This window comes from Panthera onca, chromosome D3 (assembly GCF_046562875.1).
Source record: "Panthera onca isolate mPanOnc1 chromosome D3, mPanOnc1 haplotype 2, whole genome shotgun sequence".
Lineage (NCBI taxonomy): Eukaryota > Metazoa > Chordata > Mammalia > Carnivora > Felidae > Panthera > Panthera onca.
Genome location: NC_138350.1, coordinates 44,317,596 through 44,341,061, shown reverse-complemented (window position 1 = coordinate 44,341,061; position 23,466 = coordinate 44,317,596). Strand labels below are relative to the sequence as shown.

The window sequence follows — 23,466 nt, the reverse complement described above, 5'->3', positions numbered from 1 at the left end:
ATTCTCTGAGTGGTTTGTTCATCGGTAAAATCACTGTGTTCTGCTTCTGTGAAAAGCGTTATCTTAGCCCTGTGAAAAGGGGAAAAAAGCCTTAGTTTTCATTGAAACAATGAGGCAAAAAAACTTTAAAGTATATTTTTAGACAGTGGTAAGAAGTCAAGAAGAAGGGAGCAGTCATTGGGTCAACAGTGCTGGCAGCTGGAAAGGATGAGGGTGGAAAAGCATGAAGGTTGTGTGAGTGATTTCTCCAGCCCATTAGGTGAGAGAATGAGGGCGAAGCCCTGAACAGTGGCTTGATGGGTCCATCTCGGGTTGGGGGTTTTCCAAGCCAGGACAATGGAGAAAGAGAAGGAAAAGAGATTTGAAGGTGAGCGTGTTCACAGAATGAATAAGTTCATAGGGTGATTTGTAAGGTCCACACTTTGTATCAAGCTTCTCTTTTATCTTCCAACATGATGAACCTTCAATCATTTCTACAATAACTTTTAGACCCCCCCCCCAATATAAATCCATATATATGTGTGTGTGTTGGGTTTATAACTACATGTTCAAAGGCCCACAATATATTCCAGATTTTAAAACTAAACAAAGGCACTTGAAGAAGTCAAGCCAGAATCACTGTATTTGCATAAAGAGTCCCCACTTGCTTGATGAATTATCATAAATTATTCAACAGCTTTTATCTATGTGTTTGTTCTCCAGTTAACAAGAGTGTAGTGTCTCAGCTATTTAACCAATCTTAGACAATTTCGATGACAATATAATGTTACTTTTCCATTGCTTTGGATTGTTAAAGTAAGATTTGAAATGACGTTAATAAATTTTTTTAGTTACTTTGTAGTCTTGGCGGTTCCTATAGAGCAAACTGTTACAAAGAGAATCCTGGTATAACTCACAGGCTTATAGAATCTCACTCTTAGAACCAACTCGGAAATCCAGTTAGTGTCCCTCCTGGTGCAGGAACAGTCCATGCAGGATCCCCGACCCACAGTCCCCAGGTTCTTCCAGCCAGTTCTAGCAACTACTGTAGGGGCCCTACTCCATCTTTTAGCTGCTCTGCTGACAATGCCCAGGGAGGAGACAAGCCTCCAGGATGAAGAATAGTAGTATCCCTAAACCTAGTGTCTCTATGACAGGTCACTTCAGGAAGCAACTGCATCTAAATTATTAACTAAAGTTGTCACATCATTTTCTCTGCTCTCAGCTGCCGTCTAAAAATTTTCTTCATCTGAAGCTTATTCCAGAAAGAAAGAGAATGCAGGAGGAGCTTTCTTGCTGACTCTATCAGACCATGGATAGGATGTGTGCTCTGGGGGCTGATGTCGACAGGGACACCAGATTCTCCCTCGTTTGTTCTTTATCTTTACTTACTGCACGTTTTGCTGCCGTGGACTTTTTTATTATTCTAAATTGTGGGTGAGATAATAGTTGGTTTCTCAAAGTGCAAAGGCTAAACCTACTGATAAACTTCAGCTGCTACCAGGGGACAAACGCCACCCAAACTGCCAAAACAATCATGACCTCACTTCCTGCATGGCGCACTGAAGGCTTCACCAGAAACTCAGAAAACCCAGCAGGCGAGGCTCTGGCATGAGCCAAAGGCGGAGATCAATGAGTCATCTAAGCAGGGCTTTGGCCAGGCCAGTACTTTTAAAGAAAGCAATACATGGAAAGAGTTCTTTTGCTCCATTGCCCCTATCACCACTTCTACCCCGGAGACTATGCTATCATCAAGCCTTTGCTCGTACCAGTAAAATTCACTTGTGGGCTTTTTAAAAAGCCAGGGCCAAACACTGAACAACTGAGACAGTCATTTTCCTCCCCAGCTAACAGGTTTTTCAGGTGTGATGTGAAAACCTCCATTTGCAGTGTAGCTTGGCCAGAAAAGCATTTTCTGCTAAGGAAGCCCAGAAGAGGGCACTGAGTCAACCCTGTATCTGGAAAAGGCAGTCAGTAAGGGCTTCTCATGTCAGGTACCATAAGGGAGGCTTAAAGGACCAGTAGGGATTAATGAATCAGGCTATGTTGAGGCCGAATGAAAGGCAAATAGGAATTGAAGTTAGAAAGCCTATGTTGGAGACTTGATTCTCCTTATTACCTATGTAACCTTAAGAGAGAAAAGAAATTCAAGTTTCTAAAACTTATTTTAGTTACATACTCATATAAGATGGAGATAATAATATCCGTGTTATATTGTTGTTAAAAGGATAGACTAGATCATTTACCCTTTTATTTCTGTTTCTATTTCAGACAGAAGGAGCAATATGTGAAGAGTAATGGGGACCAAAGAGACTGTGAGAAGCTTTAGAACTGAAAGTGTCATAATCCCTCTACATAATCCCTCTACAACAGAAAACAATTCTGTTTTTCTTCTTGTTTTACCCAGAATAAGGAGACAAAGAGAGACAAGGCCATGGCAAAAGCAGAGGTTGCAGAAGTAAGTAGGAATCACCATCCATGGGGTTTGGCTGGTTTGGAAAAAGAGTAAGACAGGACAGAGTTTACACATGCGGAGAAGAAAGATAGGCTGAAGTCTTGGTGGTCTTACTGAGGCAGAAGAATGTGTGGCGTGAGTAGCTACAGTGAGGGTGCTGGCAGGACACAGGAGGGGTACATTCCCTGTTCAAACGTGAGATTTCTTATGCGGAAAGTTCTGAGGAAGACAAGGAACAAGCACAGCCAAGAAGGCACATGGCTGACATGGAGTCCACCCAAAGGTCACCGGACAAAGAGGTCAAGAATGTGATTGGCCGAAGTGTGAGGTCAGTCTATGAGTTGGACTTGAAATTCTTCAAGAAGATGATGGGATTCACAGTGGAGAAGGTATATGCCAAAGTCCTCGCGAACCTCTTTCTGAATTTGTAACATGGATGAAAGGTATCACTATCTACTCAGTTATTCAAGCTGGGAACCTGGGCTTTATCTTCAAATCCTCTCGCTCCTTCACCTCTCCATCCAGCCAAGGAGCCCACTCACAGAGGCTATTTGTACAACAGCTGCAGACCTCTAGCAGAGGGAGAAGTCTTGCAGCGTGCTGGTTATAAGGTTGTTCCATGCAACCAGGCAGGCCTGGTGGAATCTTGGCCCTTCCTTTTCTAGCTGTATCAATGTGGGCAAGTGACCTACACACCATGCTTCAATTTTCCTTGTGTATAAGAGAAGATAATAATAGAATCTGCCTCAGAATTACAGTGAATTATGAGGCCATACACACATAACGCAGTGTCTAGTACACAGTAAGTGCCCAGTAAATGCTACTTGTTGGTGTGGTAGTGTTAGTGGAGATTTAGTATGTTATAGCAAATATGGAAAAGCCCAGAATTCTTATTTTTTTTTAATAGAAGAGAAAGAATGCCTATGTTGGGTAAAAATGGAAATGTATTGGGAATGCAGTAAAGGATACAATATAGAGAATGGTGGGGATTGAAGACTGAATAGACAGAGGGAACCTTAGAGAATTCACTGAAGGTAGAGACTGATGTTGGTCGACACAAGGAAACAGAAAGTGGCCAGCAGTGACAGCAGGATTGAATTCTTGTACCTTCTAGAGAAGGGTTTAGGAACAGAGAGGCCTAGCAGACCACCACTACTATCCAGCTTGAGCAAGCAGAGTAGCCAGAGGGGAGGTGGCACCAAGATGGTTTTCCAGGCAGCCTCCAAGACCAGCTAAATTTGAGGAATCCTCGAAAACCTGGAACAGTAAGCATTAATGTCGGCACCCAGGAAGCACTGTGGTTGCCTGTGAGATGTATGAGCCCTGCAGACTGAGGTCCCGGGAAGCACTGCAAGCACTCTGTTGCTGTTTGACGTCCCAAATTTCAGCTCTATATCATAGATTTCCCTCATACTAACATTTCTGAAACTGGAATGTGTCTTGTTGTGATTGTTTTCCCCCAAAGGCTGTGTATTAAATCCCTAGAGCCACCACCAATGGCATCGTAGAGTCACGCAAACACAAAGTATGTCATAATAGTGTGAGTTAAGCGAAATGTGTTAAACTTCTTCGATAACTCTCTAGTATTTGATCTTTAAGTCACATACTCTGAGGGATGCTGGGAAAAACAAATATTCTGACCAACCATACCCAATGCTGTTAATTACCTAAGGAATTCATGTTCAAATCAATTGGTTGGGGGATTATGCTCGGTCAGGAAATTGACTCAATGGAGGTGATAATAGCTGAGAACCCCCACTGCCTGGCCAGCTAGAGTGGATGCCTTCCTACTCCCAGCCCAGGGCTGCCTTTCCAGTAAGTCCTTCTAGATATCTGCAAGTTTAATGCACAAAAGCTTTCCCCATTCATCCTGAAGCCTTGACAAATGTGCCTTTCTTACTGGGGCTTCCAAAAGAAAAGGTTAAATGAAATCTGAATGGAATACAAATAGTTCTTCCTTTCAGGGATTTTATTCTCTGAGAGCTCATGCCAGAAAACAAACTTCCTTCATGATCACCAGGGAGCCCCCATTGGTGTTTGGTGTTCTAATGGCCGGAGACATCCCCCAGGTTCCCCCTATCAATTCATATGATGGTATATATATTTAATCAGTTTCCACTGTGTTCCTGGAAAGACATTTAGCTGGCTGCCAACAGACTCCTCCTCCTGCTCCTGTACATCCATGAAGTCAGTTGGCTGAGCCCTTGATTCAGCTACAGGGGCTCAGTAATCCTCTTCCTGAATTCTCTCCCAGGCAAGCCAAGCTTCCCATCATGCATGAGCTCATTGTTCTGCCTCTCAAAACTCACCTACATGAAATCATCCTTCTCATGTATAGGCCAACTCAGCCAAATAGATATACATTTTTTTATTCACAGAGGCTAGCATCATTCAAGAAAAAGACGACCCTGGGTAGAAATGAAATAAAACACAATGAATCATGGCTGGCTCTGTAAATGGCATTGTGGTGCAGCAGAGAGAAGCAGCCTTACAGAGAAGGAAAATCAATATTCATTAATGATTTTGAGTGTACTATTGGCCTCGGGTTAATTATTTATTCGCATGAAGGTTTAAATTTATCTCACGGATATGCCATATTATTTGAAAGGGTTTTAGTGCCTTTGACCTATGCTCAACGAATCTTCTTGACCCATATTTCATTTCACATGCAAAAGCAGTAGGCCGTATATTGGTCATTTTTCTCTAATTTATTCATTAATCCCATCAACTAATAATTAAAGAGGTTTACTATGTACTACATGCTATTCAAGGTTCTAGGAATAAAACTATGAACAAAATAGTCTCTACTTTTGTGGAACTTAACATTCTAACAATGGGAGCGACAGCTAATAAAAATGAATGTGAACCCTTGACATGATGTAATGAAATGCCACCTTCCCTCTGGGCCATATCTCCCAGAAACCCACAGCCCCAGTCTAATCATGAGAAAAACACCAGACAAATTCCACTAGAGGGGCATCCTACAGATACTTGACCAGTTCTCCTCAAAACTGTCAAGGTCATCAAAAATGGAGTCTGAGAAACTGTTACAGCCAAGAGAAGCCTAAGGACACATGATAGCTAAATGTAATGTGAAATCCTGGACGGGGGGTCCTGAAGATAAAGGACATGAGGCAAAATCTAAGGAGATTTGCCTCTTTTTTTTTAAAGTAATCTCTACACCCAACATTGGGCTCGAAATCATAACCCCAAGATCAAGAGTCACATGCACTATCAACCAAGACAGCCAGCCACCCCAAAAACTAAAGAAATTTATATCAACTATGGACTTCATATTACCAAAAAATGAGGAAAATTAAAAGGAGGAATGTCGAAGAGCAGAAGGGTCAGGGAGGCTTCTCTGAGGAGGGAACAGTCCAAGTATGACCCGAACAATGAGAAGGCACCCATCCACAAAGTGGGAAAGTTCATCTGAGGAATGGGAGCAAGTGAAAAAAAGGTCCTGAAGTAGGAATCAGCAAGAGGGCTTGCATGGCCAGAACCTAGCAAGCAAATGGAGCAAGATGACATTGGAGAGGTAGACAGACCATGAATGATCTTCTAGGTCAAGCTAAGGATCTGAAACTTGCTCAGAGTTATTGGGAGAGTTTTAAGCAGGGAAATGGCATGATCTGATTTATCTTTGAAAAACATCCCTCCAGCTGCTGTGCTAAGAATACAGCATATTAGTGCCAGGCAGGGGCTGGGCAGAGAAGGAAATGGGGAGTGACTGTTAATGAGGCATGGGATTTTTTTTTGGGGGGGGGGTGATATTAATGTTCTACTATTAGATAGTTGTGATTGGTTGCACTACACTGGTACTATACTAAAACCCACTGAATTGTATACCTTAAAATTGTTAAAATGGTAAGTTTTTATGTTATGGGAATTTTATCTCAATCTTGAAAATAATAGATTATAGGAATGGGGACAAGCATGGAAGCAGGTGGCTTGGCTATGAGGCTATTGCTGTAGTACAGGAGAGGGATGACAGTGTCCTGGACTAGAATGACAGCAGTGGAGCTGAGGAGAAGTGTCTGGATTCTAACATGTTTTGGAAGATTGCCATGAGGATTACTTAAAATTTTTTTCTTTATTTTAGAGACAGAGAGAGCACGCATATGCATAAGGCAGAGTGGAAGAGGGAGTAAGAGAGAGAATCCCAAGCAGGCTCCACATTCCGTGCGGAGCCCCATGTGGAGCTCGATTCCATGACCCTGGGATTACGACCTGAACTGAAACCAAGAGCCAGATGCTCAACTGACTGAGCCACCGAGGCTCCCTACTGGTAGGATTACAGTTGATGTGCACAGAAGGGGGTATTGCAAGAAATCAAGAGCAATGTTAAGACCCTAAGAGAGACACTTTTGACTTCTAGTTTATTTTAAGACATTTTAATGTGGATTTCATATGCCATGTGTTAGTACACTATAACATACAAATGATAGAAAACACTAACTCAGTCTGGGTTAAATACAAGGAAATGCATTACCTAAGGATAAGACCAATGGCAGTTAAGGGCTTCACGTTGGTTGGTTGGTTCAGTGGTTGAGCATGTCATCAAGGTCCCAGGTTCTTAACATCCTTCCATTATGCCACCTTCAGGCTGTCAACTTTGCCCTCACCTGGCCTATCTTCATGGTTTTAAGATGGCAACAGTAGTTCCAGGTGTCACATACAAGCAAGAGCAAGACAATGACAAGGGGAAGAAATGGCATCCCTTTCTGTGTATTTTTCTTAGAAGTAAAGAACGTAGAAAATCCCAATGACTTCTTAGCATGTTACACGTCTTTCTAATTTTATTTTATTTTTGCCTCATGGAAAACAGTTATGTGTTTATCCAAATGGAAACGAGCTACAGAAAAAAAGAGAGTAATTTGGGGGTGGAGGTAGAGGAAGAAAAAGATTAGAAATTTAAAAGAAGTGGCTTCGATCTGTGTGGTGTTTGCTGTGGTATTGCTCACACATATCTTCCCATGAGCAATAGTTGTCTGGGGCTAATGGTTAATGAAGAGACTCGAGTTTTTCCTCTCACATCATCTGAGATTCAGCATGGGAAATGGAGCTATCATGGTTAGCTTTAACTACCCAGGATCCATCCTCTATAGCTGGGGATAAGGTTCAATTTCCCCTGGGGTAAATGGCAGTGGGAAGATGCCCAGTGGCTCCATTAACAAGGATGTAAGGATTGGAGAGTGAATGTTGGGTAGACAAATAATAGTGTCTGAACCATGGTGGGTAAAAGGAAAAATTAGGGGGTTCAAAAATGTATTCATTACAAATAGGGAGAAGTACAGAGAACACAAAGTATATTATTGTATCACCAGAACTATGTCTGATGAACTTCTCTATCCCTATGTATTTCTTAGAACTAGAGAAAATAGGGGCGCCTGGGTGGCTCAGTCGGTTAAGCGGCCGACTTCGGCTCAGGTCATGATCTCGCGGTCTGTGAGTTGGAGCCCCATGTCGGGCTCTGTGCTGACAGCTCAGAGCCTGGAGCCTGTTTCAGATTCTGTGTCTCCCTCTCTCTGACCCTCCCCCGTTCATGCTCTGTCTCTCTCTCTCTCAAAAATAAATAAACATTGGGGCGCCTGGGTGGCGCAGTCGGTTGAGCGTCCGACTTCAGCCAGGTCACGATCTCGTGGTCCGCGAGTTCGAGCCCCGCGTCAGGCTCTGGGCTGATGGCTCGGAGCCTGGAGCCTGTTTCCGATTCTGTGTCTCCCTCTCTCTCTGCCCCTCCCCCGTTCATGCTCTGTCTCTCTCTGTCCCAAAAATAAATTAAAAAATAAATAAATAAATAAATAAACATTAAAAAGAAATTTTAAAAAAAAGAACTAAAGAAAATATATTTTGAATAGCCCTGAACATTCAACAAGAACTTGAAGGTCCCGGAAAGACTTAATAGGACAAGGGCAAAACAGGAAATCAAAGAATGATTTAATAATCAAGGTTTAATAATAATGCTTTATTAATCAAGTAATGGTTTAGTAATAATGGCTATAATCATTGAATATTCCCTATTGTGCAACACTTTTCTATATGCTTAACATACATCATACCACTTAATTCCCAAGACACCTTATTACTACATCTTCACTTTCAGGTGAGGAAATGGAGGTTTTGAAAGTTTAAGGCAACTTATCTCAGACAGTAGAACCAGGATTTGAACCCAGACAGTCTGGCTCCAAAGCCTGCATGCCTAATCTCTGAGCTTCCTACACATCAAGTGTCAATCTAGACTTGAACGTTTAAACTTTAGAGCAATATTTCTAAGCCAACGCCCACTTCTGGAAAAAACAAAATGTCTTGCTATCCTCAAAGAGACTGATTTTGATTACTCATCTTCCTGTATAAAATCAATAGGCATCTTCTTTCCTTTTTCATACATGAAATTGACTTGCATTTTCAAACTTTCCTCCTTCCCTGAATTTCTGATATGCTTTCTGGGGGCTGGGAGGAATCCTCTTCTGGGGTGTGAATCACTCTGCTAGAACATTTGGAGAGAGATCTATGAATTGAGATTCCGAAGGAATTCTGGTCCTGTTGGAATTCTGGTCCCAGTGACCTACACGGACTGTCTACATACTTACTCAAGTGAGCTAGATCATTGCTCAACCTTCCACTTTAGCTGAATGGTTTGGTCTCAAGGTCAAAGACTTCCTAGAGCTGACTTTTGATGGTGTAAGAAAAGACAAGGTACTAATTCTCTCAATTGTTAAGTGGAGAAAACACGATATTTAACATCTCCAAAGGATAAATGGGGCTAATTACGGGTCAACTACTATTTGGAAAAAAAGAAGAGTTTTCGTTTCTCAGAAGATCCCCCTCAAGAGGGGAGAAAAGATACATTCCTATTTCCTCCAAAAAGACAGGTGGTACTGAATGAGCACGTTTGCTTGCTCCTTCTCTCGCTTTTTGCATAATTATTTCTTCGGGGAAAGGATTGTACTGCTAACAGTCAGCACCTGTATGAAATTAGACCATAAGCACAATAGATAAGCACAATGTGAGATTGGCTGGTTTCCCACCCTGAGTAGTGGACGTTTCACATGCACCCACAGGACTAACTCCTGCCTGGAAAGCAGCGATTTTATCTGTGTCTTAGGGAAAGATCATTCAGAATCGCCATCCAGGCTGCAAATGCTAAATGGGGCAATGGATACTAACATCATGGCTGCCCCTGAGCCTGCACAGATGGACACTTTGCACAGCACCCTCTCGGCACAGGTGGGTCATGTCATTGCAGTCACATGTCAGAGCCACAGTGTCATCATTTCTCCCCATAGGTGTGTGGGTGACTGACAGCTGTGTAGGGCATTTTGAGCAGAGCCTATGTGGTAGTAATTTGACCGATTTTTTAAAAGTATGCCAATAATGGATAACAAGTTCTTGCTTCTGACAGTACTGTACTATGCGTGATGTTATTGTGTCATGTGCCCCTATTAATATTGCTTGGAACACTGCTTGACACGTGTGCACACGTAAGTACTAGCTCTTTTTGTCATTTCTTTTGTCGCCGCTGTCCTTGTTAGGCCAAGGACCTGGAAGACGATGTAAACCTATTAGTTATCAAACATCTCAAGGGGCGCCTGGGTGGCTCAGTTGGTTAAGCATCTGACTCCTGATTTTTGCTCAGGTCATGATCTCACAGTTTGTGAGTTCAAGCCCCACATCAAGCTCTGCACTCACAGCGCAAACCTACTTTGGACCCTCTGTCTCCCTCTCTCTGCCCCTCCCCCTCCTCAAAAAATAAATAAATGTAAAAAAAATTTTTTTTAAATAAAAAGACATCCCCTCTTGGGGGTGTTTGTCAATGGAGACTATTCCGTATTCTCTCTTGGATATTTTATTGGCTGTTTTCAGGAGGCACCTACTACTTCCTTCAGTTGTCTCCTGAGGAAAGTGGTGGTGAAGTGGGTGCTTAAGAAGAATGATTTTTATCAAGGTTTGGCCCCTCAAGGGACAGTCTTGTTGTGACATTCCCTTTTTCCCATCTGAGGAGAGGCAATCTGTCTGTTTCCCTCCTTGGTCCGTCTAATTGGCAGGGAATCATGGGAATTTGCACAGTTGGCTTTGAGGAAGTGTTTCAGCTTTAATGTTGTCAAACTATCTACAGGGGACCAAGACTGCTAAACTCACTTAAAGCCCTAGCATGAGCTTGAAGGCACCTCATTTGGAGAGAAGTCCAGGCTCTTTGCTCTGGCCAAATTTACAAACTTGCGCAAATTGCTTAAGCTCTTCTGGCTTCAGTATCATCTTCAGTTTGTCCACAAGAAAATGAAAAGAATAGCAATTTATAGGATTGTGGTGACATTTAGAAATAATGTGTGCATCACATAGGACAGTAACTTTGTAAATTAATAATAAGTATTGTTATAATTTCTTTGCAGTATTTATACCATGGAATAAGGCTTTTGTTAAGTTTCTACAAATGCTGCATTCAAAATCAAACACACCACACACACACACACACACACACACACACACACACTTTCAAAACTAGTTAAAATATGCACAGGAAAACAGTCAAAAGGAAAAACACAACATATCAATAGTCTCTGTTTTGGGGTGAACTGCTTCTACAACCCAAAACTAAAATAAACATAAAAAATAACTCTAGAGTCATCTTAGTTTCAATTACCCAAGTGATGCCTGATGAATATATTCTCATGTTCCCCTCTTCTCCTTAACAAATATGAGCACAGTTAGGATTTTTGTGTGAGGTATTTTATACCTTTGACTTTAGTATCTTTAATTCATATATATTTCCCTAAAGAAAATGTAGTGCATCATTTTATACATTTGCTCTAAAAATGGTGTTATCCCATATGTGCCATTCTGTAATTGGCTTTTTTAAAGCAGCATTGTATTTTTGAAATCTTCTCATACTGCTACATACGAATACAATTAATTCCTTTGAACTACTATGTTTAATTATATGAATATGCCATAATTTTCTTAATAGTCCAATTTTGATGGACATTTAGGCTGTCCTAATTTTTCACCCTTATAAGCAAAGCTGCGGGGAATCCTGGTGTGTCCCTCTCCTTTGTACATGGGTGTTTCTTTGAAACGCCTGAGATCTGCTAGAAGGGTCCTATATTTATCTGTAATAGACACTATCAACTACCCTTTGGAATGACTGTACCTCTTCTCTGGCACTTCACCAACAGTTACCTTTATCAAATTTTAAAGTGTTTTCCGATCTGATGGGTTAAACAAATCATACTCTGTTGGGGTTTTTGTTCCTTGTATTTCAAAATAATTACATATTTACAGCAAGTTGCAAAGATAGTACAGAGAGGTCTGTGTACCTTTCAGTCAGTTTGTCCCAATGGTTGTAGCTTACGTGAGTAGAGTACCATATCAACATCAGAAATTGACATTGATATAAAGTGTGCATAGTCCATGTCATTTATAGCACACAGAGATTCATCCACCATGCCACGATCAAGATACAGAACTATTCTATCAGCACAAAGATCTCCCTCCTCGGCCCCTTACGGTCACACCTGCCACCCCTACCATCCCTAACCCTTGATTGCTACTTTTGTTCTCCATTCCATAATTATGTGTCATTTTGAAAATATTATATAAATATAATCATGCAGTAGATGACCTTTGGAGATGGGCTTTTTTTACTCAGCAGAATACCCTTGAGATCCAACCAAGTTGTTGCTTTTATCAATCATTTGTTCCTTTTTATTGCTGAGTAGTATCCCATAGTATAGATTACTGAACCGTGTTTAATAATTTACTTGCCATAAGGGGGCGCCTAGGTGGCTCAGTCGGTTAAGCGTTTGACTTTGGCTCAGGTCATGATCTCACAGTTCGTGGGTCCGAGCCCACGTGGGGCTCTGTGCTGACAGCTCAGAGCCTAGAGCTGCTTTGGATTCTAAGTCTCCCTCTCTTTCTCTGCCCCTTCCCCGCTCCTGCTCTGTCTCTCAAAAATAAATAAAAATGTTAAAAAAAAAATTTTTTTAATTCAATTTATTTGCCATAGGACCTTTAAGTTGTTTCCAGTTTGGGGCTATTGTAAATAAAGCTGCCATAAACATGTACTGGGTTTTGTGTGGACACAACTTTTCACTTCTCTGGCGTAAATGCAGAGTGCAATTGATGGCTCATAGGGTAAGGTTTCAATTTTTTGAGAAACTGCCACACTATTTTCCAGTTTGTTCTCTATCTCTAAGAGTCTCTTAGGGGTGCCTGTGTGGCTCAGTTGGTTAAGCATCTGACTTTGGCTCAGGTCATGGCCTCACCATTCATGAATTCAAACCCCATATCAGGCTCTATGCTGACAGCTCAGAGCCTGGAGCCTGCTTCAGATTCTCTCTCTCTCTCTCTCTCTCTCTCTCTCTCTCTGTCCCTCGCCTGCTTGTGCTCTCTCTCTCAAATAAAAATAAATAAATAAATAAATAAATGAATATTTTTTTAAAAAGTAAAAAAGAAAAAAAAGAGTCTCTTGGGGCACCTGAGTGGCTCAGTTGGTTGAGCTTCAGACTTGGTTTTGGCTCAGGTCATGATCTCGTGGTTCGTGGGCTGGAGCCTCACATCGGGCTCTGCTGCTGATGGTGTGGAGCCTGCTTGGGATTCTCTCTCTCCCTTTCTCTCTCTGCCCCTGAACTTAAAAAAAATCTCGTTTGTTTTCCTCTCTTCTCTTCCCCCCTTTCCCTATATTCATGTGTTTTGTTTCTTAAATTCCACATATGAGCTAAATGATGTTGTCTTTCTCTGAATGACTTATTTCACTTAGCATAACACATTCTAGCTCCGTATCATTGCAAATGGCAAGATTTCATTCTTTTTGATGGCTGAGTAATATTCCATTGTACATACAACTGCAACTTCTTTATCCATTCATCAGTTGGTGCACATTTGAGCTCTCCCCATACTTTGTCTCTTGTTGATAATGCTGCTGTAAACATTGGATTGCATGTACCCCCTTGAAAATTGTGTGTTTGTATCCTTTGGGCAAATTCCTAATAGTGCAACTGCTGGATTGTAGGGTAGTTCTATTTTTAGTTTCTACTTTTTTAATCTTTTTAGCTCTTTTGTCATACAGAGACCTTTAAATTTTAGTGCAGTCATTAAATAACAAAAAATATGGGAAATACATCAGTATGTATCAATGGGATGATGGGATACTACATAACTATTAAAAACGGTTTCACTCTAAACCAAGAAATTTCCACATCTAGTTTGGAACTTCTGTTTTATAGATTTCCTATCCTTTTTCTCGGTCCTTTGAGGATATAGAGGATTGGTAACAGAAAGTATTCCTGTTCTGTTGTCTTCCTGAAGAATGATTTCTTCATATGTCTTTCAAAGCTTCTTCCCTTTTTTGCTAGAGTATCACTGCATAATTGTAGTGTCATTTCTTTTTATTTTATTCTTATTTGATGGGGACAGCTCTATCCAGATATTTTAATTGCCCAATTATTACATATTTTTCTCTGACGTCTTCTCCATCCCTTACCTTTGTCAGTGTTCTTTTGTTTTGTTTTGTTTTTAGAGAGCATGTGCGTGTGTGAGTAGGGGAGACAGGCAGAGGGACAGAGGGAATGAGAGAGAGGCCAACTCAAGGCTCGATCCCACGACCCTGGGATCATGACCCGAGCTGAAATCAAGAGTCAGATGCTCAACCAGCTGAGCCACCCAGGCGCCCCTCTCTGTCTGTGTTCTAATAGCTTGTGTTCTACTCTTTCCTCTTGCTGGAGCAAGAGGAATTGTATCCAGGATTATATTTAATTATAGTTGGTGAATTTAATCTCTGGTTCAGTCCTGTTCCCTGGAATTCTGTTAAAAGTTCTAGTGCGTCTTGTTCTCCTGAGAGATGCCCTCATATTTTGAAGTATTACCCCAATTCAAGCTTAGCCACCAAATCATTGTTTCTGTTGGAGACAATCTGCTCTAGTTTTAAAAAATTCCCCTGGCAGGGCACCTGGGTGCTTTATTAGGTTAAGCGTCTGACTCTTGATTTCAGCTCAGGTCATCACCTCATGGTTCATGAGTTTGAGCCCCGCATCAGGCTCTGTGCTGACAGCGGGGAGCCTGCTTGGGATTCTGTTTCTCCCTCTCTCTCTGCCTCTCTCTTTCAAAATAAATAAATAAGCATAAAAAAAGATCTCCTGATTTACATGCTTCTCCCCAGCTGTGAATGCCTCTTCACTCCCAGTTCGAGTGAAATAATGAAAGTAAAGGTTTTGGATATGATGTACCTTCATTCCATCCTTGGGGCTTTCCTTCCAGTCAGAGAAAAAGAAATGGGGAGCCATACTGGTTTCTTCCTTCACACCTGAGTACAATTTATCTAGGGTGCCAAGGAAGAACTCCCTGGAAAGTCATGATTCATTTTCACCCCTGGGTGGCATATCCCATTTCCAAAATGGTAGTAGAATGGGAGAGGGAGGGCACAATTAAGGAGACTTTTGTCTGTGCATCATCTCCACAGAATTCTTTCTGGAGGGATTTTATATTGAGGCAGGCATCAATTTCCAAAGTCTTCTGTTTCTAGACACTTTCCAAAGTTAAAACAATGCTCCTATACCATTTATTGTGTTTATTTATTTATTGTCCATTCCATTTCATTAAGTTTGGGATGAGAGAGGTATTATTTTTTTCAATGTTTAGTTTTGAGACAGAGAGAGACAGAGCATGAAAGGGGGAAGGTCAGAGAGAGAGGGAGACACAGAATCTGAAGCAGGCTCCAGGCTCTGAGCTGTCAGCACAGAGCCCAATGCGGGGCTCGAACTCACAGACCGTGAGATCATGACCTGAGCCGAAGTTGGAAGCTCAAACGACTGAGCCACCCAGGCGCTCCGAGAGGTATTATAATCTTGTATCTATTTTTCCAACTTTCCCCAGAAGTCTCCTGAATGAAATTTAAAATGCCCTTTTAATTCCTTATGTCTGACATTGCTTGTCTGTAACAAAGAGAAAGAAATGTTTGCTTCTGTTGAATGACTACTACTAAGTTTTTTTTCTATGAATTATGCTCTCATAAGCTGAGAAAATAGTTGAAATAATGAATAATGAACCAGTATGAAATCCATTTTAAGGGTCAACTTTTATTTGCTTCTTTCAGAAGGTTTTTCTCAAATTCTCTTACCACATTGATTACTCACATTACATATGAACTGGGTTGCCAATCCTGTATTTTCTTTCCTTCTTTTCTTTCTTTTTCCCTTCTCTCTTTATGATCACTTAAGTTTCCCATTAGCTTCCAAGGGAAATCTGCATCTCTCTGTTATGTTCCTCTAAAACTGCTTCTGGTGGGAGGTATATCTTTTTCCAGACATTTCTAGAAATTTAAAATTGCAGGTATGAACTTATTTCTTCACACAATTTTAACACTAATTGCCTTTTATACTTCTTCTTTCCTGAGAGCATATAGAGAAGCCCCATGTTCTCATCAGTTGTATTTCTTTTTTCTTTCTTTTTTAATGTTTTATTTATTTTTGAGAGACAGAGAGACAGAGTGCAAGTGGGGGAGGGGCAGAGAGAGAGGGAGACACAGAATCGAAAGCAGGCTCCAGGCTCTAAGCTATCAGCACAGAGCCCGACACGGGGCTCAAACTCACGAACTGTGAGATCATGAGCTGAAGTTTGGACGCTTAACTGACTGAGTCACCCAGGCACCCCTCATCAGTTGTATTTCTGAAATCAGTTGCTTGGACCATCTCCTTTAGAAGGAGACCTCACTTCTAAAGGCAAGAGGGTTGTTTTTTAACAGGATACACTTGGCCTAACCCAACTGAACAGACTTTACTAATGTTGCATTTTCATTGTCTCCTCTGCAGTTTTAAAATAACTGCCCGCGGGCCCAATATGCCACTACCAAAGTCCCATTCCTTTCCCTGGTTGACTTCTACCAGTCCGTAAGCTATCAGATATGGTTTGATATGGTTTTCTCTGGGAAACCTTTCCTACTCCCCAAGCCTCGATTAGGTGTTCCTCATAGGAGTCCACTCCCATAACAGGCTGGGTTTGCCCTTATGTGAAATTACTTTGCAGAGCGATCACCTATGTCTTATCTCCCATCGGACAGTACATCCAATAAGAAAGACACTAAACACCTCTCTCAGTGCTTTGCACATAATTGCCCCTCTGTGAATATGTGTTTCATGACTAATTTTTTAAAAACTTAGTAACATTTCAAAAGTTTTTAAAGTGCCTTGAAATTCAAGGCCAGTGTAGACTTGCCAGGTTGGTTCTCATCATCCCATCCATCCTTTGTGGCTTATCAGAAGAGATGCATATATGCCTTCAGTTGACAAAACCATGATCAAGTAGACCAAAATTTTCATGGAGTTTAGAAAAACACTAGAGCTAGTTCACATTTTGGGCCAGCTGAGAAGCCACAGTTTTCATCACACTATTATTAATGTTGTTGGTGTTGTTTTTAACCAATCACCATTAGGCCCTTTGCAGAATTCATCAAAGGTGCAGTTTCTGTCCTGAGGCTTTGGATTTTATCATTCCGCTGCCTGAAGTCCTCCATCTGTAAAGGAAGGGCAATATACACCTACCTCGTAAGGGTGTTGAAAATTAATTAGGCAATGGTCAGCTGTCTTCAATATGAAAACGGGGTGTAAGTGCATATGTTCCATGTCTCTTTTAATTACACCCCCTGTGTGAGCAAGGTAGCTAAGACCCCAGAGCATTTGGATTTGCAAGGGCTTTGGAGGCAGTACAAAGCTTGTTGCCTCAATATAAAGTATCAGTAGGAGGCATTAAAATGTCAGCACCTTTTCAGGGATTTTGTTCATTAAAATGCCTGCAAAGGAGTACACTGAATGAGTGACTGTGGACCAAGTCATAGCCTAAGCATTAGAGCAAACAGGAGGCTCCAGAGAGATCCAGGAGCACAAGGAATAAGCATTTTAAATGGTGGGTGAAGTGGTGAGAGGGGGCTCGGGGAGAAATCTGAATTTGCCAGGCACTCCTGCCCCACAAAGCCACAGTAGATCAACTTGACACTTCCCGGCTCTAATTTACTTGCTCCTCGTTTTGATTTCACGGCATTCCCAATTACGCAGCTGCCAGGAAAGGAAGCAATGCAATAGCAATATAGAAAGACCAGGCCACTTCTTTTCGGACTAGACATTTTCTGCACAAAGAGCCAATGGGTCACATCTTCTGCCGGTTTGGAGATGCTTCCAGGACAACCAAGCGCGGTCCTGAGGCAGCTCAGTCTTGTCGGTTTCCCTCTTTCCTCAATGGCCATGCGGTTTCTCAGCTGCCTGGGGGATCATCTATAACAGGCCATTTTATTTGGTAAATGTTTCCCTACTTACTGAAGAGCATTCATTATTAATGACCAGAAAGGGAACCCCTGCCTCCAGTGGCAGAAGTTGATACATTTGCTTTGTATAATTGCCGTGTATAGTTAGCCATGTGGTCGTTCGGCGAAAATAAATTGCCTTCTTCCCATAAGAGTCTCCCCGAGTGTCACGGGAGAGCTAGAGGGAAGTTGGCCGCTGAGACTAATCTCTTAGCTAACGCAATAGACGAGTCCAGAAACAGAAGGCAGATGGCAAGTTCGAGATGAATAGCATTTTTTAATGGCTTCAAAATAGCTCTGTCTGTAAACGGCTTTGCTGAATGACAACATGTAGTGCGATTTATTTTATCCATTGCTGTGTTGTCAGACCTTCTGAGAACTGTTCTCGGGTTCATCTATTAAGACAAAAACTGATCTTACTTCAAAGGCAGGGGAGGGACATAGAATGATAGGAAGGTAAGAGGCGGGTAGAGTAGAGGGTAAGAAGAAAACCCTACAATTATTTACAAATACATGGCAGATATCCTTGCAGGGCAACAGTCACTTGTAGTTTGGCGTTTGAAGAAAATAACTCCGTGTTGAGATTTAAGAGCAGAAGCTGAACTCTGAACCCTGAAGTGAAATAGGCCCAAGGTCTAGGAGAAAAGGTCATGATAAAGATAGTACACCCTGGTCTGTCTCCAATTAGTAAGAATTCACATTGTACTGAGGAGATTAACCCTTGGCCATCCAAGCCATTGATTTGGGAAATGGTATAGATGAGAACAGGAGGCCTCTCTGTACAATCTCAGGGAATTGGTGCTAATTGAGCGAGGAAATAAGTTCATACCTCTAATTTTAAATTTCTAGAAATGTCTAGAAAAAGGCCTACTTCCCATAAGGAGTGGATTGAGAAGACTATACTTGAGTATTGACATAGAAAATACTAGCATTTTTTCAAACAAATTAGTGGATGTAATCACCCTGAAATTAAAGAATAATTAAACAGAGGAGAAATTGGACAAGAACAAGAATTTTATGGTTAGAACAGATAGTCACAGACCAGTCACGGAGGAATTAGACCATGGTCAGACTTCTCCCCCACCTTCTGTTCTGATGTTGGAAGTGAAATGATGCAGAAAGCTGTTCTTTCTTACTCTGTATTGCATCAGTCTTGTAAAGCATACACAGGTGCTAGTAATCAGTGACCACTTCAAATTTATGCTTGTTGTTTTAATAAAGCATTATATTTGGATTGGGATCATTTACTCTCTCTCTTTTTATCTCTTTACTCAAATCTGAAATAAGCCCAGCTTGTTTGCCCAAATTATTCAATTCAATTTTATAGATATTTATTGATTTCCTGCAATGCTCCAGACATTTGTATACACTGTCCACAGTTTCAAGCCCCAAACTGGGTCAAAACTACTTATTTGTATGGTGAGATAAAATATTTGAAATTGAGACTGTCTTCCAAAATTCCAAATTATAAGCTTGATGCCAGGAGCTGAAAAGAAAAATAAGAAACTCCTGAAGAGTTTGCATGCAAAGGAATTAAATAATTACAAAAATAAGTATAGAAGCCAGAGTAAGAAGGATGCCTGGGCGGCTCAGTCTGTTGAGCATCTGACTTCAGCTCAGGTCATGATCTCATGGTTGGTGAGTTCGAGCCCCACATCGGGCTCACTGCTGTCAGCACAGAGCCCACTTAGGACCTTCTGTCCCCTCTCTCTCTGTCCTCCACTCATCTCTTCCTCTCTCTCTTAAAAATAAAACATTGAAGAAAAAAAAAAAACAAAAAGAAGGCAGAGTAAGAGAGGTGCCCCAAGAGGGCACAAATAAGGTTGTATGGCTATTTTATTTTCAGAGTCCCAGGTCCACCACTTACTAATCATGTGACATTAGGTGGTGACACTAGGCAGTTTGCTGACACTAGGGCCTCAGCAAAGCCTGTTCTCCATTCAAAAGTAGAGATAATAATGTCCAGTCAATAGGTGTTGTGAGGGTGTAACACCTTGGAAAGGTGCCTTTCACATAATAAAATGTTTAAATGCATCATGCATTCAAAGGAAGAAGTGACATTAGAGCAGGGGAAGGTGGATAAGGAAAAAATAGAATTTTTTTTCAGGGTGGTGTTTCAGATGTCCTAGGGATAAAGAGGAAGATGTGTTGGGGAGAAAGGAGCTGTGTCTGTACAGAGAAGAGTCATTCCAATGTTCCAACACCATTTAGGTGTTCTGGAACAAACACCTACTCAGTTGAATGATTGGAAGGAGAAAGAGAAAGAAAAGAGAGCCAAGAACCCAATCTTGGGCAATGCCAATGTGTAAGAGGAGGAAGTATACACAGTGAAAACAGAGAGAAAGAGTTTAGGGAAAAAACAATAAAACAGTGTCACAGAAGCCAAGACAGGAAAGAGTATCAAATGGGAGCAGTGGGGTCCAGTGCCTCAGTGAGAAGAGAAGAGAAGGAAAACCAAGAGGAGGCCAGTGAATTTAGTAATTTAGTCAATGATAGTCTTAAATGGTGATTCTATAACAAAATTATACTTGCCTGGCTATGCCTGTGTCTCCTATAGAGGTTTCATTTATTATGTTGTATCTGGAAGGGCTTGGCCTATTCAGGCCACAGACCAAGGCCTGACCCACGTACCATGAGCAGGGTGGACATTTGGGCATCAGGAAAGGTGGTAATTCAGCAAGGACAATGAAACTTGAAAGCAAGCAGGAGAGGATCGTTAGCTATCTCTGGGTCTCACTTTCTTAAGTCTGGACTTCAAGAGGAGTTTGAGAAGGACTTGAAGAAGCTCCTAGATAGAAGAAAGATGCTCCTTGCCACAGGGAACTAGCAGGGAGGCATCCTCGGGCTGAAGGGCTATGAGGAAGCCTAGCCTACTTTGCTGGGCAGATAATTTGGCTTCGGGTTATTCCCTTATTCACCCCAAATCTTCAGTCCTGTCTTGTTGAAATGTTTCTGGATGGTCTTAGTTGCTCTTCACGGAATCACTAAAGGTGTTTTCTGACCTCATCCAGACTGGGGTGTTGGAGAGGGCACGATACCTTTTGAGGCCCGCGTAGGGATGGCACCCTCAAGGAGAGCAACCCCACCTGAGAGCCAGAGTTCAGGAGAGGCCAGAAGGAAAGATAGGGAAACAGGGTCCATGGGCTGAGGGATAAAGAAAAGGTGAGAGACTGGCAGCTTCTGGCCTCCCCCCCCTTATTTGGTACTTATGCACAAAACACTGATTTGGGAATGAGGAGGCAGATGGGAAGTGATTTCATGATGAAGGACTCATCACTGAGGAAGACACTCATGTTTTCAAGGAGCCTAAGAAAATAGCATGGTTTATATCCACGGTAATATCCCTTAGTTGCATGTTTGTGAGCAGAGCAGAGGTTTTTGCCCGCAAGGGAGACCGAACATGCAAGATACAGAGGGGATGCTTGAGGACCTGGGGAAAATGGAGTCCAGGGCTCAGGTGAGTGGTCACACTAACAGTGTTGGTGGGATTGTAAAATGGTGCACCTGCTATGGAAACCAATATTGAAGTCCTCAAAAAATTAAAATTGAAGTACCATATGATCCAACAATCCCACTTCTGAGCATTTATCCAAAGAATTGAAAAATCAAGATATCAACAAGTTATTAGCCCTCCCATATTCAGTGCAACACTATTCACAGTAGTCAAGATGTGGAAACAATGGAAATATCTGACAGATGGATACAGAAAAAGTAATACATACATCTGTATTATTATACTATTTAACCTTTAAAAATAATGTATGACAACATGGATGAACTTTGAGAACACTGTGCTAAATAAGCAAGTCACAAAAGGACAAAATAGTATATGGGTCTACTTACATGAGGTACCTAAAATAGCCAAACTTATAGAAACAAAGAAATAGGTCTCCAGTGACTGACAAGGGAAATGGGTAATTGCTAATCAATGGCTGTAAAATCTCAGTTATTCAAGATGACTAAGTTCTAGAGATCTGTTGTACAACATTGTGCCTGGAGATAACAAGACTGTATTCCACACTTACAAATCTAAGAGGATAGACCTCATGGTAAGTGTTCTTCCCACAATAAAATGAAAGAAAGAAAGAAAGAAAGAAAGAAAGAAAGAAAGAAAGAAAGAAAGGAAAAAGAAAAGAAAAATAAATATCCTTGTCACATGGAGAGAAACCTGAGTGGAAAACTAAATGTAAATAATTATTTTCCTTTTCATCAAGCTTTGGGGAAATGTCATGTGCCTTGTTACTGCTATTAATGAAATAACTGTGCTGATGAGTCTGAAGAAGGTATCACTGTAAGCTGATGGCTTTTTCAGATGACACCTCACTTACTGGTCTCTCTGACATCAACAAAACCCTCCTCTAAACATCCACATGACAAATGAAGTATGGTCCATGAAAGGAGCGAGCCAGAAAAAGGATGGCAGCTATTATCTGAAATACTAATATTTGGTAGATGAGTTGACATTAGGGAGTGATAAACACCCTCTCAGGACACCTACAAACCCCTGAAGTGACAGCAAACAGTGCACTGTAAGAATCCATGACAGATCTTGAGAAGGCAAGCTGCCAAAACTCTAACAAGACGTTTATGAAGGTGTTCCATGTCATAGAAATAGAGGGAATTGACAGTCATTGTATAGGTCTTGTGAGATTACCCAGTATGCTCTGAATTTTTTATGTAGACAACTAATAACAAAAGAGATGTGATGACGTTAGAGGGAAACTAGCAGTTAACACAAACAACAAAGGTAGATGGAGTTGCTAAGAATGCTTTGTGTGACTGAATAATCACAAAGGGGACAGGTGGACAAGAAAATAGTTAAGATATTTAAAATCCCAGGAATATATACATATATATATATATATATTATATATATATTTGACATATGGATGTATATATGCATATATACATCCATATGTATTACATATATATATATATATATATATATATATATATATATATATATAAAATCTATCATCTATCATCTACCTACCTACTTATGTATCTATCTACATGTTATTGTAGCCCATTCATTCTCATTGCTGTGTACTGTTCCACTGCATGAATATAGCACAGCATGCTTGCTTATCCACTCTACATGGATGGATATTTGAGTTGTTTTAAGCTTGAAGCTGTTATAAATAGTGCTTCTGTGAATATTCTTGTACATGTCTCTTGGTGAGCACATGTAGTCCTTTCTGTTGGGTACATACTTACGAGGGAAATTGCTGGGTCATAGGGTATACACATATTTATCCAGTTTGAATAAATCCTAGCCCAATTTTTCATGCATCTCTGCATTCCTGCCACCATATTGCCCTCCCATGCCAACTCTGAGCTTGGTCAGTGACTTGTTTTGGCCAATGGTACAATAGAAAAGTTGATATAAGTAAAGCTCATAAAAGCACTTCTGTGTTTTTGCTCTCTCCTTGCTTCCCTGTGATGACAAGTCCAAGATGTGGGAGCCATGAGGAGAGGGGCAGAGTAATCCTGGACAAGGCCATCCTACTAGCCAGCCCCCAGCCATCCTGCCAGCTGACCACAGATGCATGCACAAGCCCAGATGAGATTAACTTAACCTAACCCAGACCAGCAGAGCTGCCCACCTGGCTGATAGAACCTGCGTAAATTAATACATGTTTGTTTGTTTGTTTGTTTGTTAAGTCACTAAGCTTTAGTGTAGTTGGTTACAGAGCAATAGCTAACTGCCATACTCTCAGTTATGATTTGCAAAGCATGGTGCCAG

The 23,466-nt window shown here is 41.2% G+C and overlaps 1 long non-coding RNA gene across 1 annotated transcript; it reads left to right on the top strand.

Annotated features, from left to right (window-relative positions):
- The first annotated feature begins 2,257 nt into the window (after positions 1-2,257).
- LOC132665106 (uncharacterized) lies at positions 2,258-23,277 on the top strand. Its single transcript, XR_009603971.3, has 4 exons — positions 2,258-2,294; positions 2,387-2,437; positions 6,537-6,722; positions 23,171-23,277. It is a non-coding gene; the product is annotated as an uncharacterized LOC132665106 (long non-coding RNA).
- The last annotated feature ends 189 nt before the right edge of the window (positions 23,278-23,466 follow it).